This window comes from Oryctolagus cuniculus, chromosome 21 (assembly GCF_964237555.1).
Source record: "Oryctolagus cuniculus chromosome 21, mOryCun1.1, whole genome shotgun sequence".
Taxonomy (NCBI): Eukaryota; Metazoa; Chordata; class Mammalia; order Lagomorpha; family Leporidae; genus Oryctolagus; species Oryctolagus cuniculus.
In genome coordinates, this window is record NC_091452.1 from 29963334 (window position 1) to 29977770 (window position 14437).

The 14437-nt window shown below is 52.9% G+C and overlaps 1 protein-coding gene across 4 annotated transcripts in view; it reads left to right on the forward strand.

The window, feature by feature from the left end:
- Positions 1-11174: 11174 nt before the first annotated feature.
- The window catches only part of KLHL22 (kelch like family member 22), a 36762-nt gene continuing 33499 nt past the window's right edge, over positions 11175-14437 (forward strand). Inside the window, exon 1 of one of the 4 annotated variants that reach the window (XM_051841038.2) lies at positions 11175-11315. The gene's annotated coding sequence lies outside the window, so the exon portion shown is untranslated. The other 3 variants (XM_051841039.2, XM_070065923.1, XM_051841040.2) reach the window with 3 other exon arrangements.

A 14437-nucleotide genomic window follows, 5' to 3' on the forward strand; every position in this document is an offset into this window, starting at 1 on the left:
GTGGGAGACCCGGATGGAGTTCTGGCTCCTGCCTTCCACCTGGGCCAACCCTGGCTGTTGTGGCTATTTGGGAAGTGAACCAGAGGATGAAAGATTTCTCTCTCTCTCTCTGCCTTTCAAATAAGTAAATAAATGTTTGCAAAAAGATAATATTTCTTCCCACAGTTCTTCTGCAACATTTTTTAATCCAGCAAGCTTTTTTCCTCCTACATGTCTTTCTTTCTCATTCTGGAAAAACCAGTAATTCTGCTTTAGTTCTGAATTAATTACTTCTTTTCCCTTAACAGAAAATATAGCCTCATGTCTCAGGACTTTCCTTACCTCATGAGACATCTTATTTTCCTTGTATATCTGGCATAGAGTGTTTTTCTTGTTATTTCTAGTAGTTTTAGTTACATATTATTTTAATTTTAATTATTATTTTGATCCTCAGCAACTGTGAACTGTAACACAGTGACATTCTGATCATCCTTTCGTAATTCCTAGAAATATGTACTTCCTCATAGAATAAGTTCATGTGTTTATTAGCAGACTGAAACATATTTTGTCTTTTGGTATAATTTAAGGGGGCCGGCGCAGTGGCATAGTGGGTTAAGCTACCATAAGCAGTGCTGGCATCCCATATGGATGCCATTTCCAGTCCTGGCTGTTGTTTTTTTTTTTTTTTTTTTTTTTTTTTACAGGCAGAGTGGACAGGGAGAGAGAGAGACAGAGAGAAAGGTCTTCCTTTGCCGTTGGTTCACCCTCCAATGGCCGCCGCGGCCAGCGCGCTGCGGCCGGTGCACCGCGCTGGTCCGATGGCAGGAGCCAGGTACTTCTCCTGGTCTCCCATGGGGTGCAGGGCCCAAGTACCTGGGCCATCCTCCACTGCACTCCCGGGCCACAGCAGAGAGCTGGCCTGGAAGAGGGGCAACCGGGACAGAATCCGGCGCCCCGACCGGGACTAGAACCCGGTGTGCCGGCGCCGCAAGGCAGAGGATTAGCCTATTGAGCCGCGGCGCCGGCCCTGTTCCACTTCTGATCCACCTCCCTGCTAATGGGCCTGGGAAAGCAGCAGAGGATGGCCCTAAGTGCTTGGGCCCTTGCACCCATGTGGGAGACCTGGATGAAGCCCCTGGATCCTGGCTTTGGCCTGGCCCAGCCCTGACCATTGCAGCCATTTGGGGAATGAACCAGCAGATGGAAGAGTCTCTATCTCTCTATAACTCTGACTTTCAAATAGATAAATCTTCAAAAAATTAAGAAATTAAAATTAGATAAATTCTGCTCTGTAATTAATATTTCTATACTTTTAAAAAAGATTTTATTATTTTATTTATTTGAAAGACAGAGTTACAGAGAGAGGTAGAGACAGAGAGAGAGGTCTTCCATCCGCTGGTTCACTCCCCAGATGGCTGCAACAGCCGGAGCTGGGCTGATCCGAAGCCAGGAGCCAGGAGCTTCTTCCGGGTCTCCCACGTGGGTGCAGGGGCCCAAGGACTTGGGCCATCTTCTACTGCTTTCCTAGGCCACAGCAGAGAGCTGGATGGGAAGAGGAGCAGCCGGGACTAGAACCGGCATCCATATGGGATGCTGGCACTTCAGGCCAGGGCTTTAATTCACTGCGCCACAGCGCCGGCCCATAATATTTCCATACTTTTAAAAAATATTTATTTGAAAGGCAGAGCAACACACAGAGAGATATTCCATCTATTTGTTTCACTCCTCAAATGGCCGCAACAGTCAAATCTGAGCTAAGCTGAAGCCAAGAGTCGGGAACTCCATCCAGGTCTCCCACATACATGGTGAGGTCCATTGTCTGCTACCTTCCCAGACACATTAGCAGGAAGCTGGATCAGAAGCAGAGGAGCTGGGACTAGAACCAGCACTCCACTATGGATGCCTGAGGGGGGGTTTAAGCCGCTAAGCCACAACACTGGCCCTATTTCATTGTTTTATGTTACTTAGAAATGATCCAGGGTCTGGTATTGTAGCGTAGCAGGTTAAGCAGCTGTCTATGATGCCAGCATCCCTTACTGGTGCCAGTTTGAGTCCTGGCTGTTCCACTTCAGATCCAGTTCCCTGCTAATGACCCAGGAAAAGCAGCGGAAGTTCTTGGGCCCCTGCCACCCATGTGACAGAAGCTCCTGGCTTCAGCCTGGCCCAGCCCCGGCTGTAGTGGCCATCTGAGGAATGAACCAGCAGATGGAAGATCTCACTCTGTCTGCCTTTGAACAAATGAATTCTTAAAAAAGTTATACAGTTACTAAATACTATTAATTAATTTAATTTAGCATAACATTAAGGTTTTAAGTTACCAATTTTTTTTTTTTTACCTTATTTTTTTGAGAGTCAGAGAGAGAGAAAGTCTGTGCGCTCATCCACTGCTTCACTCCTCAAAAGTTCCCAAAGGCCAGGGCTGGGCTGGCCAAAGCCAGGAAGTGAGAAACTCGACGCAGGTTTCTTCCCATGTGGTTGGCAGGAACCTAATCACTGCAGCCATCATAGTAGCTTCCCAGGGTCTACACTGGCAGGAGCAGAGCTGTGCACCAAACCTAGACGCTCTTTTTTTTTTTTTTTTTTAGATTTATTTATTTATTTGAGAGGCAGAGTTACAGAGTCTCTGTCCACTGGTTCACTCTCCCAAAGGCCAGAGCTGGGATAATCCAAAGCCAGGAGCCAGGAACTTCTGGGTCTCCCATGTGTAAGCAAGGACCCAAGAACTTGAGCCATCTTCTGCTGCTTTCCCAGACCATCAGTAGGGATCTGGATAGGAAGTGGAGCAGCCAGGACTAGAACCAGCACCCGTCTGGTGCGTCTCAGCACCAAACAACTTTTTTTTTTTTTTAAGATTTATTTATTTATTTGAAATCAGAGTTACACATAGAGTGGAGAGGCAGAGAGAAAGAGAGGTCTTCCATCCAATGGTTCACTCCCCATTTGGCCGCAACGGCCAGAACTACGCCAGTCCGAAGCCAGGAGCCAAGAGCCTCCTCCTGGTCTCCCACATGGGTGCAGGGGCCCAAGGACTTAGGCCATCTTCTATTGCTTTCCCAGGCCATAGCAGAGAGCTGGATTGGAAGAGGAGCATCTGGGTCTTGAACCGGCACTCATATGGGATGTCGATGCTTCAGGCCAGGGCGTTAACCCACTGTGCCACCGCGCTGGCCCCCTAGACAACTCTTAATACAGGACTTGGGCACCTTAACTGCTAGGCCAAACACCTGCCTCAAGAGTGATTTTTTTTTTATTTGACAGATAAAGTTAGTGAGAGAGTCAGAGAGAAAGGGTTTCCTTCCGTTGGTTCACCCCCAAAATGGCCGCTATGGTTGGAACTATGCTGATCCAAAGCCAGGAGCCAGGTGCTTCCTCCTGGTCTCCCATGCGGGTGCAGGAGCCCAAGCACCTGGGCCATCCTCCACTGCCTTCCCGGGCCACAGCAGAGAGCTGGACTGGAAGAGGAACAACCGGGACTAGAACCTGGCACCCATATGGGATGCCGGCGCCGCAGGCAGAGGATTAACCAAGTGAGCCATGGCGCTGGCCCCTCAAAAGCGATTTTTATAGCTATTTTAAAACATACTTTATGGGGCTGGTGTTGTAGCATAGTGAGTAAACCCATTGCCTGTAGTGCCAGCATCCCATATGGGCGCCGCTTTCAAGTCCCGGCTGCTCCTCTTCCCATCCAGCCCTCTGCTGTGGCCTGGGAAAACAGTAGAAGATGGCCCAAGTCCTTGGGCCCCTGCACCCACGTGGGAGACCCGGAAGAAGCTCCTGGCTTCTGGCTTCGGATCAACACAGTTGCAGCCATCTGGAAAATGAACTGGTGGATGGAATGCACCTCTCTCTCTCTGCCTCTCTGTAACTCTGCCTTTCAAATAAATAAATATTTAAAAAATACATTAAAACATAATTATTATGTTTTTAAAATTATATTTATGTCATTTTATTTGAAAGGCAAAGAGGGGCCAGTGCTGTGGTGTAGCAGGTAAAGCTTCTGCCTGCAGTGCTGGCATCCCATATGGGCACCGGTTCAAGATCCGGCTGCTCCACTTCTGATCCAGCTCTCTGCTATGGCCTGGGAAAGCAAGAGAAGATGGTCCAAGTCCTTGGGCCCCTGCACCCACCTGGGAGACCCGGAGGAAGCTCCTGGCTCCTGGCTTTGGTTTGGCGCAGCTCTGGCCGAGGTGGTCATCTGGGGAATGAACCAAGAAGACCTCTCTCTCTCTCTCTCTCTCTCTCTGCCTCTCCTTCTCTCTGTGTGTAACTGTGACTTTCAAGAAAAATAAATAAATCTTAAAAAAAAAAGAAAGGCAAGGAGACAAAGAGATCCTCCATCCCTAAACCAGTAAGCCTTTGATGACTTAACCATGGACAAAAGAGACAGCCTCAAAAGAGATCCAGTACCAGTAGCAGAAACAGCCAAAGAAAGGAAGGGTATAGTTTCCACCAGAGGCTGTGGGTGTCTGCTCGCTCGCTCTCTCTCTCTCTTTTTAAGATTTATTTATTTCTTTATTTGAAAGGTAGAGTTACAGAGACGTAGAGGCAGAGAGAGAAAGAAAGGTCTCCCATCAGCTGGTTCACTCCCCAGATGGCTTCAATGCCTGGAGCTGTGCAGATCCGAAGCCAGGAGCTTCTCCAGGTCTCCCATGGGGGTGCAAGGACCCAAGGACTTACTTGGGCCATCTTCCACTGCTTTCCCAGGGCATAGCAAAGAGCTGGATCAGAAGTGGAGCAGCCGAGACTTGAACTGGCACCCATATGGGATGCCAACGCTGCAGACTGAGGGCTTTAACCCACTGCACCACAGTGCCAGCCCCTGTCTACTCTCTTTCAGAACTGTTCATCTATGATACACTTATGGGTTTATGGTTTGAGGCACTTGGTAGGTATCTTTGATTGATTTTTGGAAGATTTTTTAAAATCTATTTATTTATTTGAAAGGCAGAGTTACAGAGAGAGACAGAGACACAGAGGTCTTCCATCCACTGGTTCACTCCACAAATGTCCACAACAGCCAAATCTGTGTCAAGCTGAAGCCAGAGCCAGGAATTCAATTTGTATCTCTCACTTGGGTGACAGGGAGCCAAGGACTTGGGGTCATCTGCTGCCTTCCTGGGTGCATTAGCAGGGAGCTGAATCGGAAGTGGAGCAGCCAGGACTCGAACTGGCACTCCCATATGGGATGCCAGCAGTGCAAGCAGCGGCTTAATTCACTGTACCACAATGCCAGTTCCAGTAGCTTTGATTCGAAAGGAGAAAAATGAGACAAACTGTTCATTCCTGCTGGGAATCTTGACTGTTTGCTCTGCTGGAGACAGATCTTAAGATATTTAACAGTTAGAAGACAGACACTGGGTAGGCGGGTGACCAACCAAGACAAAGACAAAAGTCCCTTCTGGACTAGGGCCGATAACGGGTTCCTCCAGCTGCCTGATGGGAATCAACACTTGCGCCCCCTGCTGGCAGAGACCAAGAACAGTCTCTGCTTGTTAAGCTCTTGGGGACACACAGCTCTGACAGGAAAGAGCGAGAGCTTGTTTCTGGGTGGAACAGGATAGATAAGCACAACCAAGGTTAAACAAGAGACGCAGTCCTAAAGCATGCTTTTCTGCTGTTAATCTGAGTTTGGAAAGGAAGGAACAAGGAGATGTTTTTAGTTCCTGCTCTTGGCTGGGCCCCATGGGCAGAGAGCCAGGAGAGCTGACACTAATAAAATTTGTACCTTTGTCCAGCTTTTGGTCGACTTTCCAAGGATCTCATCTGCAGGCCCCAGAGAGAGTGTGGTGTCTTAGCCAGCCCATGTTGGGTGGAAAAAAAGTAGGGGAGAAATGCCTTTCTCTTGTCAATTGCAAGGTTCCTGGTTGAGGGCCTTGTAACAAGACAGGGGCTGGCTCTGTGGCATGGCAGGTGAAGCTGCTACTTGCAGTGCCGACATCCCATGTGGGCGCCGGTTCGAGGCCCTGCTGCTCCACTTCCATTCCAGCTCTCTGCTATGACCTGGGAAACCAGTGGAGGATGGCCCAGGTCCTTGGGCTCCTGCACCTGCATGGGAGACCCAGAGGAAGCTCCCAGCTCCTGGCTTCAGATCGGTGCAGCTCCAGCCATTGCAGCCAACTGGGGAGTGAACCAGTGGACAGAAGACCTCTCTCTGTCTCTCCTTCTCTCTCTGTGTAACTCTGACTTTCAAATAAATAATTAAATCTTAAAAACAAAAACAAAAGATAGGCCAGCGCTGCGGCTCAATAGGCTAATCCTCCGCCTTGCGGCACCAGCACACCGGGTTCTAGTCCTGGCCGGGGCTCCAGATTCTGTCCTGGTTGCCCCTCTTCCAGGCCAGCTCTCTGCTGTGGCCAGGGAGTGCAGTGGAGGATGGCCCAGGTGCTTGGGCCCTGCACCCCATGGGAGACCAGGAGAAGCACTTGGCTCCTGCCTTCGGATCAGCGCGGTGCGCTGGCCGCAGGGCGTCAGCTGTGGCGGCCATTGGAGGGTGAACCAACGGGAAAGGAAGACCTTTCTCTCTCTCTCTCTCTCTCTCTCTCTCTCTCACTGTCCACTCTGCCTGTCAAAAATAAAAAAAGACAGATTAACAAGGGAAAAGCACACTCATTTATTGATCGTGAGTCTTCTGTAACACAGGAGAGCCAGGGGTGGGTGTCTGGCACAGTGGTTGAGACGCCCCTAGAGAGGCTTCTTGCCTCTCACATCAGGGTGCCTAGGTTCCAGACCCTGCCCTGCTTCCAATCCAGCTTCCTGCCAACACATACACCCTGGGAGGCAACAGGTTCTGGCTCAAGTACTTGGGTCCCTGCCACCCATGTGGAAAACCTGGGTTGAATTCTGGGATCCTGGCTTCAACCTGGCCTGGCCCTGGTTATGGTGAGCATTTGGGGAGCAAACTGGTAGATGGAAGATCTCTGTCTCTCTAGTCTTCATACTTTAAGAAAAGAAAGAAAGAAAATCAATTAATAGGGAATGGCATTGTGGCACAGTAGGTTAAGCCACTGCCTGAGAAGCCCACATCCACATGGGTGCCAATTCTGTCCCAACTGCTCCACTTCTGATCCAGCTCCCTGCTAATGCACCTGGGAAAGCAGTGGAAGTTGGCCCAAGTGCTTGGAACTCTGCACCCATGAGGGAGATTGAGATGAAGCTGCTTCCTCTGGCCTGGCCTAGCCCTGGTTGTTGTGGCCATTTGGGGAGTGAACCAGCAGATGGAAGATCTCTCTCTCTCTCTCTCTCTCTCTGCCTTTCAAATATATATATATATGGGGGGCGGGTATCAGCTGTCAGACTACAACATCAGCACTTTGCTTAGGAATTTCTTCCACCAAATATCCTATTTCATGGCTCACGGGCTCCTCTTCCACAAAATTTCTGATCATAACTCCTTGGGTAATCTCTTCGAGGACTGACACCTTCCCTATAGCTCTCCTCTCCTTTGGGGTTCCCAGAAGAATCAGCCTAACACTCGGTTCACAGCAACATGAGCTGTTTCTAGTATTCACTCCCAGGCTGTCCTAGCCCCTGGCCATTTCCCACTTCCAAAGCCACTTCCACATTTCTAACAATTTATTTTTTATTTGGGAGGCAGAGAGAGAGGGAGCGAGAGAGAGCTTTCCGATCCTCTGGTTTACTACCCAAGTGCCTACAATAGCTAGGACTGGGTTGGGGGCTGCAGCCAGGTGCCAGGAACACAATCCAAGTCTCCTATATGGGTGGCAGAAACCCAATTACTTAGGACCTTGCTACTGACCCCCAGAGTCTGCATTTGCAGGAAGCTGGAGTCAGGAGCCAGAGCGGGGGTCAGGACTTGTACCCCAGGCATGGGTGTCTTAATTGCTGGGTTAGGCTGGCACCACGGCTCAATAGGCTAATCCTCCGCCTGCAGCGCCGGCACCCTGGGTTCTAGTCCCGGTCAGGGTGCCAGATTTTGTCCTGGTTGCTCCTCTTCCAGTCCAGCTCTCTGCTGTGGCCCGGGAGTGCAGTGGAGGATGGCCCAAGTGCTTGGGCCCTGTACCCCATGGGAGACCAGGAGGAAGCATCTGGCTCCTGACTTTGGATCAGCATGGTGCGCCGGCTGCAGCGGCCATTGGAGGGTGAACCAACGGAAAAAGGAAGACCTTTTTCTCTGTCTCTCTCTTTCACTGTCCACTCTGCCTGTCAAAATAAATAAATAAATAAATAAATAAATAAAATTAATTGCTGGGTTAAATGCCTGCCCTGCCGGTTCGAGTCCCGGCTGCTCCACTTCTGATCCAGCTCTCTGCTATGGCCTGGGAAAGCAGTAGAAGATGGCCCAAGTCCTTGGGCCCCTGCAGCTGCATGGGAGACCCAGAAGAAGCTCCTGGCTCCTGGCTTTGGATCAGCACAGCTCTGGGCATTGCAGCCAATCAGGGAGTGAACCAGCAGATGTATGACCTCTCTCTCTCTCTCTCTCTCTCTCTCTCTCTCCATCCTTCTCCCTCTCCCTTCTCTGTGTAGCTCTGACTTTCAAATAAATAAATCTTAAAAAAAAAAAAGCCTTCCTGTCCACAGCTTTCTGTACTTGTTACAGCAGTACTGCACTTCTCAGGATGAATTTTTTTAAAGATTTATTTATTTGAAAGACAGAGTTACAGATAGAGATCATCCGTCTACTGGTTCACTCCCCAAATGGCTGCAACAGGTCTCCCACATGCGTACAGGGACCCAAGCACTTGGGCCATCCTCTGTTGCTTTCCCAGGCCATTAGCAGAGAGCTAGATCAGAAGTGCAGCAGCCGGGATTCGAACCAACATTCATACAGGATGCTGGTGCTGCAGGCCAGGGCTTTAACTGGCTGAGCCACAGAACTGGCACTGCCCCCCTCCACCCCTGCCTCACCCAAGATACATTTTTGTATCTTTTAACAAAAGACCACAAAAGACCAAAAAACCCTATATACAACAGAAATTTACTTTGCATAGTTGTGGACGCTGGGAAGTGTAAGATCAAGGTACCCAGCAAACTCAGGGTCAGGCGGCAGTTCCTCCTCCGTCTTGGGCTGGCATCTCTCACCGTGTCTCTCATGGCTCAAGGGGCACACTCCCTTCTGCCTCTGGGGGCTCCTCTGATACAAGGTCTTTCTGAGACCACATTGGCCAGGGATTGAACACCAACATAGGAATTTGAGGGGGTCCAGGGGATACCAGCATTGGGACCACAGCAGCTTTCTGGCTACAGTGGCAGCTCTGCCTCCTCTTCCCACTGGGCCTTTGACATCACTCCTTCCCTTTCCCCTCCCTGGCTTCCTGCTCTCCCAACAACCCTTGGGACACCACTGTGCCTCGGGCTTCTGCCTTCAACCCTCTTCCTTTCCCCACCCTGGTCCTGGCTCTGTGCACACCTGCACCTGCGTGTCTGATATGGCAATGCCCGCCCCTCCAGCCTGACCCCCACAGAAGGGCATCCACCCACACACTCTTCACCCCACCCTGAGGGCCTGGTCTTTTCTCTGAATCCACTGTCGCTCCCACCTTGCTGGAGCCGGGTGGGCCCACTGTCCTTACCCGAGCAGCACGGTGGATCCTGCCTCCCCTCGGATTTCCAGCCAGCAGGTGCCAGCGTTGTGGCGTCGTAGCAGGTTAGGACGCTACCTGTGACGCCAGCATCCCATATGGGCACCAGTTTGAGACCTGCGGCTGCTCCACCTCCGATCCAGCTCCCTGCAAATGAGCCTGGGAAAACAGTGGAAGTCCTTGAGCCCCTGCACCCACAGGGGAGACCTGGAAGAAGCTTCTGTCTCCTAGCTTCGGCCTGGTACAGCTCTGGCTATTACGGCTATTCGAGGAGAGAACCAGTGGATGGAGGAGCTCTCTCTCTCTCTCTCTCTCTCCCCTTCTTTCTCTGTAACTCTGCTCTTCAAATAAATAAAATAAATATATTTTTTTGACAGGCAGAGTTAGACAGTAAGAGAGACAGAGAGAAAGGTCTTCCTTCCTTCCATTGGTTCACCCCCCAAATGGCCGCTACGGCCAGCACACTGCGCTGATCCGAAGGCAGGAGCCAGGTGCTTCTCCTGGTCTCCCATGGGGTGCAGGGCCCAAGCACTTGGGCCATCCTCCACTGCACTCCCGGGCCACAGCAGAGAGATGGACTGGAAGAGGGGCGACCGGGACAGAATCCAGCGCCCCGACCAGGACTAGAACCCGGAGTGCCGGCCTCGCAGGCGGAGGATTAGCCTAGTGAGCTGCAGCGCCAGCCAAAATAAATATATTTTTTAAAGATTTATTTTATTTATTTATTTATTTGAGAGGAGAGTTACAGACAGTGAGAGGGAGAGACAGAGAGAGGTCTTCCATCCGCTGGTTCACTCCCCAGATGGCCGCAAAGGCCGGAGCTGCGCCGATCTGAAGCCAGGAGCCAGAAGCCTCTTCCGGGTCTCCCAAGCGGGTGCAGGGGCCCAAGGACTTGGGCCATCTTCTACAGAGAGCTGGATCGGAAGGGGAGCAGGCGCCCACATGAGATGCTGGCGGCACGCAGGTGGAGGATTAACCTAGTGCGCCACAGCGCTGGCCCCAATAAAATAAATCTTAAAAAAAAAAAAAAAAAACAAAACCTGATGACCTCTCAGACACTCTGCTGGATCACAAATCCACGCCTTTGCTGAACGCGTGCCCTTCCTGCAAAAGCTTCCCTCGCTTCCCTAAGTTCTCTTCCGTTGAGTGGGGGAAGGTGGGACAGGGAGCCATCTGTCACCTCCTCCAGGCAGCCTTCCTGGAGGTTCTGGGAGGCGCTAAGACACCAGACTGCTAAGCGCCTCCTCACGGATGGCTGGAACCAGGCTTCAGGACTGGGAGTTCGATTAACTCCAGCAAACAGGAAAACGAACCCCTGTCGGCCAGGGAGGCGTGCAGAAGTTGTCTCCGACATGCAGCAGAGGGCGGGGGACCTCGGGGAGGCAGGGGGCGAGGAGGGGGCGTGACGGAGAGGAGGCGGCAGGGGCCGAATGGAGGAAGTTTGCAGCCTCGCCCTGGGACGTCCGTTCACTTCTTCACTCATTCATTCATTCACTCGTTCCGCTGCGCAGGTGCCAGGTGCAGCGACGCACACGGCCACCCCGGCCGTCGCCGCCCTCCGCGGGCTGAGCCCGGCACCCGAGCTGCCCACGCTGGGAGGGGCGGCCCCGAGCCGCAGCGCCCCTACACCCTTCCGCCCGCCCCCGGCGGGGGCACCACGCTCCCTGCTCCCCAACCCCGCCGGTGCCCCTGCCCCGCCGGCGCGCCCTGCGCCTGCGCGGCGCACCACGTGACGGCCTTGGCCCCGCCCCCGCCCCCGCCTCCCGCGAGTGCGGCCTCGGCTTGCGGCGGCTCCAGGTCAGCTGTGAGGCGTGGACCGGGCGGGCCGAGCGGGCCGGGCTGAGGGGAGCGCGAGCGGCGGCGGGCGCGCGGGGCGCGGGGCGCGGGTTGAGCGAGGCGCGCGAGCGTGCAGGGGGGCGGGCGCGGGGCCGCAGATGCGCGGGGGCGGCGGCCTGAGGTGAGCCGGGGACCCTGACGTGGCGGCGGGGGAGCGGCCCGAAAGGGACCCCCGAGGCTGGGGCTCGGGGCGGGGGGGACTCGGCGCGGATGCGGGGCCCACCGGCCTCTTCGGCCCCGGGGTCGGCGCCTGTCACCCGCAAGGCGATGCTAGTGCGGCCTTGGCGGCGGCGACCCTCGGCGCTGGCGCCGGCGGGTCCTGCAACAGGCGGGTGTGTCGTGGCCAGGCCGCCGCGGCCACCAGGCGTGACCTCGGACCTCGGCCTGAGAGCTTCCCGGGAGGGGAGGGGAGGGGAAGGCAAGGGTCGCAGGGCCGGGGGTCGCCACCGTGGCAGCCCAGCCTGGCCGGGTCGTCCGGCTTCTTCAAAGAAGCCGGAGATAGCGCTGTCAAAGTGCAAAAATCGCCCGGCCCGGAAGCCTCAGCCGCCAAGGTCTATTTTCGATCCTGGGCGGGCCGAACCGATCCGACCCGACCCGGGTGGGCGTGTGGGGGGGCGCTATCAGCTTCTGTCCCGGGCTTCTCCGTGCGGGGCCCAGGCTTGGGCGCGCAGGGACGCACGCTCCAAGTCCGCTTTTTCGGAGCGCGTCCGAGTCGGCGCCACTTTGGAGCCTTTGCCCCACCTCCCCACCCCCTCCCCGGAAATTAGGACCCACTTCCTCGTCTCCTTTGCCTGCGTTGCACTTCTTGCCTCGTGTCGCCAAGCATTGGGGTGCAGCCACTGCTCTTTGTGGGGGCGCCTTCGTTAACGGACGGTACTGTTGGGGTGAGGGGCTCTCTCTGCAATGCCGTCGACTCTCATGCCTGAGTTCCTAACATTCCGCTTGTCCCTGCTTGGAAGGAACGTAAAGCTCTCTTTGGGCCCCCCTCCCCCGAATCTGAACTGCACGGAGTGGGGAGACCTTGCTTACGTCGTCGGTTAGAGTCGGGCTGCTAAGGGCCCCGAGGGGGCGGGGCACTTCATCCGCGGACAGGGCTTCAGGATGGAGTAACTCCGGCGGGCCAAAGAACGCGTTGCTAAGAACGTTCTACTTTATCTTCGAAAAGCAGGCGTGGGAAAGGATATGCCTTGTTCCCTTCATCCTCTCCTGGTAGAACTAGTGTCCCTTACAGAAATGCAGTTACACTCCGAAATGCTTGTTTCTCATCCAAATCAGCACAGATTAGAAAGGCACACAGTGGGTGAGGTAGACATTGGCCTCCCTCCGGTTCGCCTGCTTTGCTGCTGGGGATGGGGTGGGGCGAGGCGGGGCTTTCTTTTATCTAGAAACTTTTCGTGGGATGGCACAGCTAAAGGGCTTTTAACCTACAACTGCTTGCAGTCGCAAACAATTGGAGGAAACCCAGATGTCGCTCTAGGACTGGTTAAATAAAACGTCTTTATCTATACAGTGGATGGTGGGAGGGATATGAAGTTCCATGAAAAAGCTAGTGAATACCAGGACAGGGGGCTGACACTGTGGCTCAGCAGGTTAAACTGGCATTGGCTAAACTGTGCCTGGTTTGAGTCCTGTCTGTCCTGTGCTTCCCACCCAGCTTCCTGCTAGCGCACCTGGGAGGCAGTGCTCCCACTCACACGGGAGACCCAGATGGAGTTCTTGGCGCCAGGCTTTGTCCTTGGCGCAGCTCCTACTGCAGCTCGCACTTGGGGAATGAGCCAATGGATGCAAGATCTCTGTCTCTCCCTCTGCCCTTATCACTCTGCCTTTCTAACAAATGAATAAATCTGGAAAAGAAGAAGGGAGTAGGGGAGGGATGTTGGGATTTACAACAGTTGCCTGAGACTTTATAGATGCCTTCTAGAAGCTTCCTCTGGGAGAGGATCTGGAGGGGCAGAGCCTGGACAGTTGTAAGTTTTACAACGGACATTTTACTGCCTCTTGAATTTGAGTCATGGATGTATTATGACTTAAAAATATGTTTGATGATTTCTTACTAAACACATAACATTGACAGGCAAATATAAGGAGTAGCAGATCCTTACCAGTGTTTTATGTACTTTTTTTTTCTTTCTGGAGATAGTCATGACCCTGCATTTGACATTTATTGTTCCTATAAATGTGTTTGTACTGTTTTATACCATAATATCCTCCTTGCATGCGATCTTGAATATTATTGTTTTGCTGTTTTTTTGGACTTCATGTCAACAAAGTTGTCTTGTACCTGTCCTGGCATTTTCTGCTTTCTCTCTCCGTAGCTTTGAGATTCTCCCACTCCACGGCTAAAGCTTCAGTTCTCAGCTGCTCATTTTAACTGCTGTGTTCTGTGAAGTCATGGACCCCAGTAGGCCTATTCCCCTGTGGATGAGTGTCTTCTGTGGGGGTCTTCAATGTTTTGGCACTCTGTGCCACTGTGGTCGGTCCATGATGGCAGGGAATCGGCTCGCTTTTCTTCACAGCCCCTCAAGCACCTACCGCAGGGGTGGGAACTTCCAGCCAGCCCAGGCCACATTCGGCCAGCAAAAGCATTTGGTTTGGCTCTGCCAAGGCAGCCACAGGCGGGACTCAAAAGTCAGTAACTCTCTAGCAAGCTAATTTTTAAGTTGATAATTTTGTATGGCCCACAAATGATGTTATAAATATCCCAATGGCCCTCGGCAGAAAAAAAAAAGATTTCCCCACCCCTGCATAGCTGAAGTCCTTAAGTTGTACTTGCCAAATGCGCTCTGCCTGCCCAGGGAAGGAGTCCTTGGATGTCCTGTACTGTCGCTGGCAGTGGGCACTGAGGGAGCAGCAGCCATCCATCCCTTCCCAGCTGTGCTCGCAGGGCTGGGAACGTCCAGTGGTCATGGTGATGGTGATGAGGAAGTTGAGGTTTAGAGATAGGAACCAGGTGCCCAGAGGCTATGGTTAGTTAGCAAATGGTGACGCCAGCAGCTGTGGGGGCTTTGAGATGCGTTAGGAGATAGTCTCAGCACTCCCTCCTGGGGGTGGGCAGGTAAGACAGACTCCGTGTTTGTTTTGCT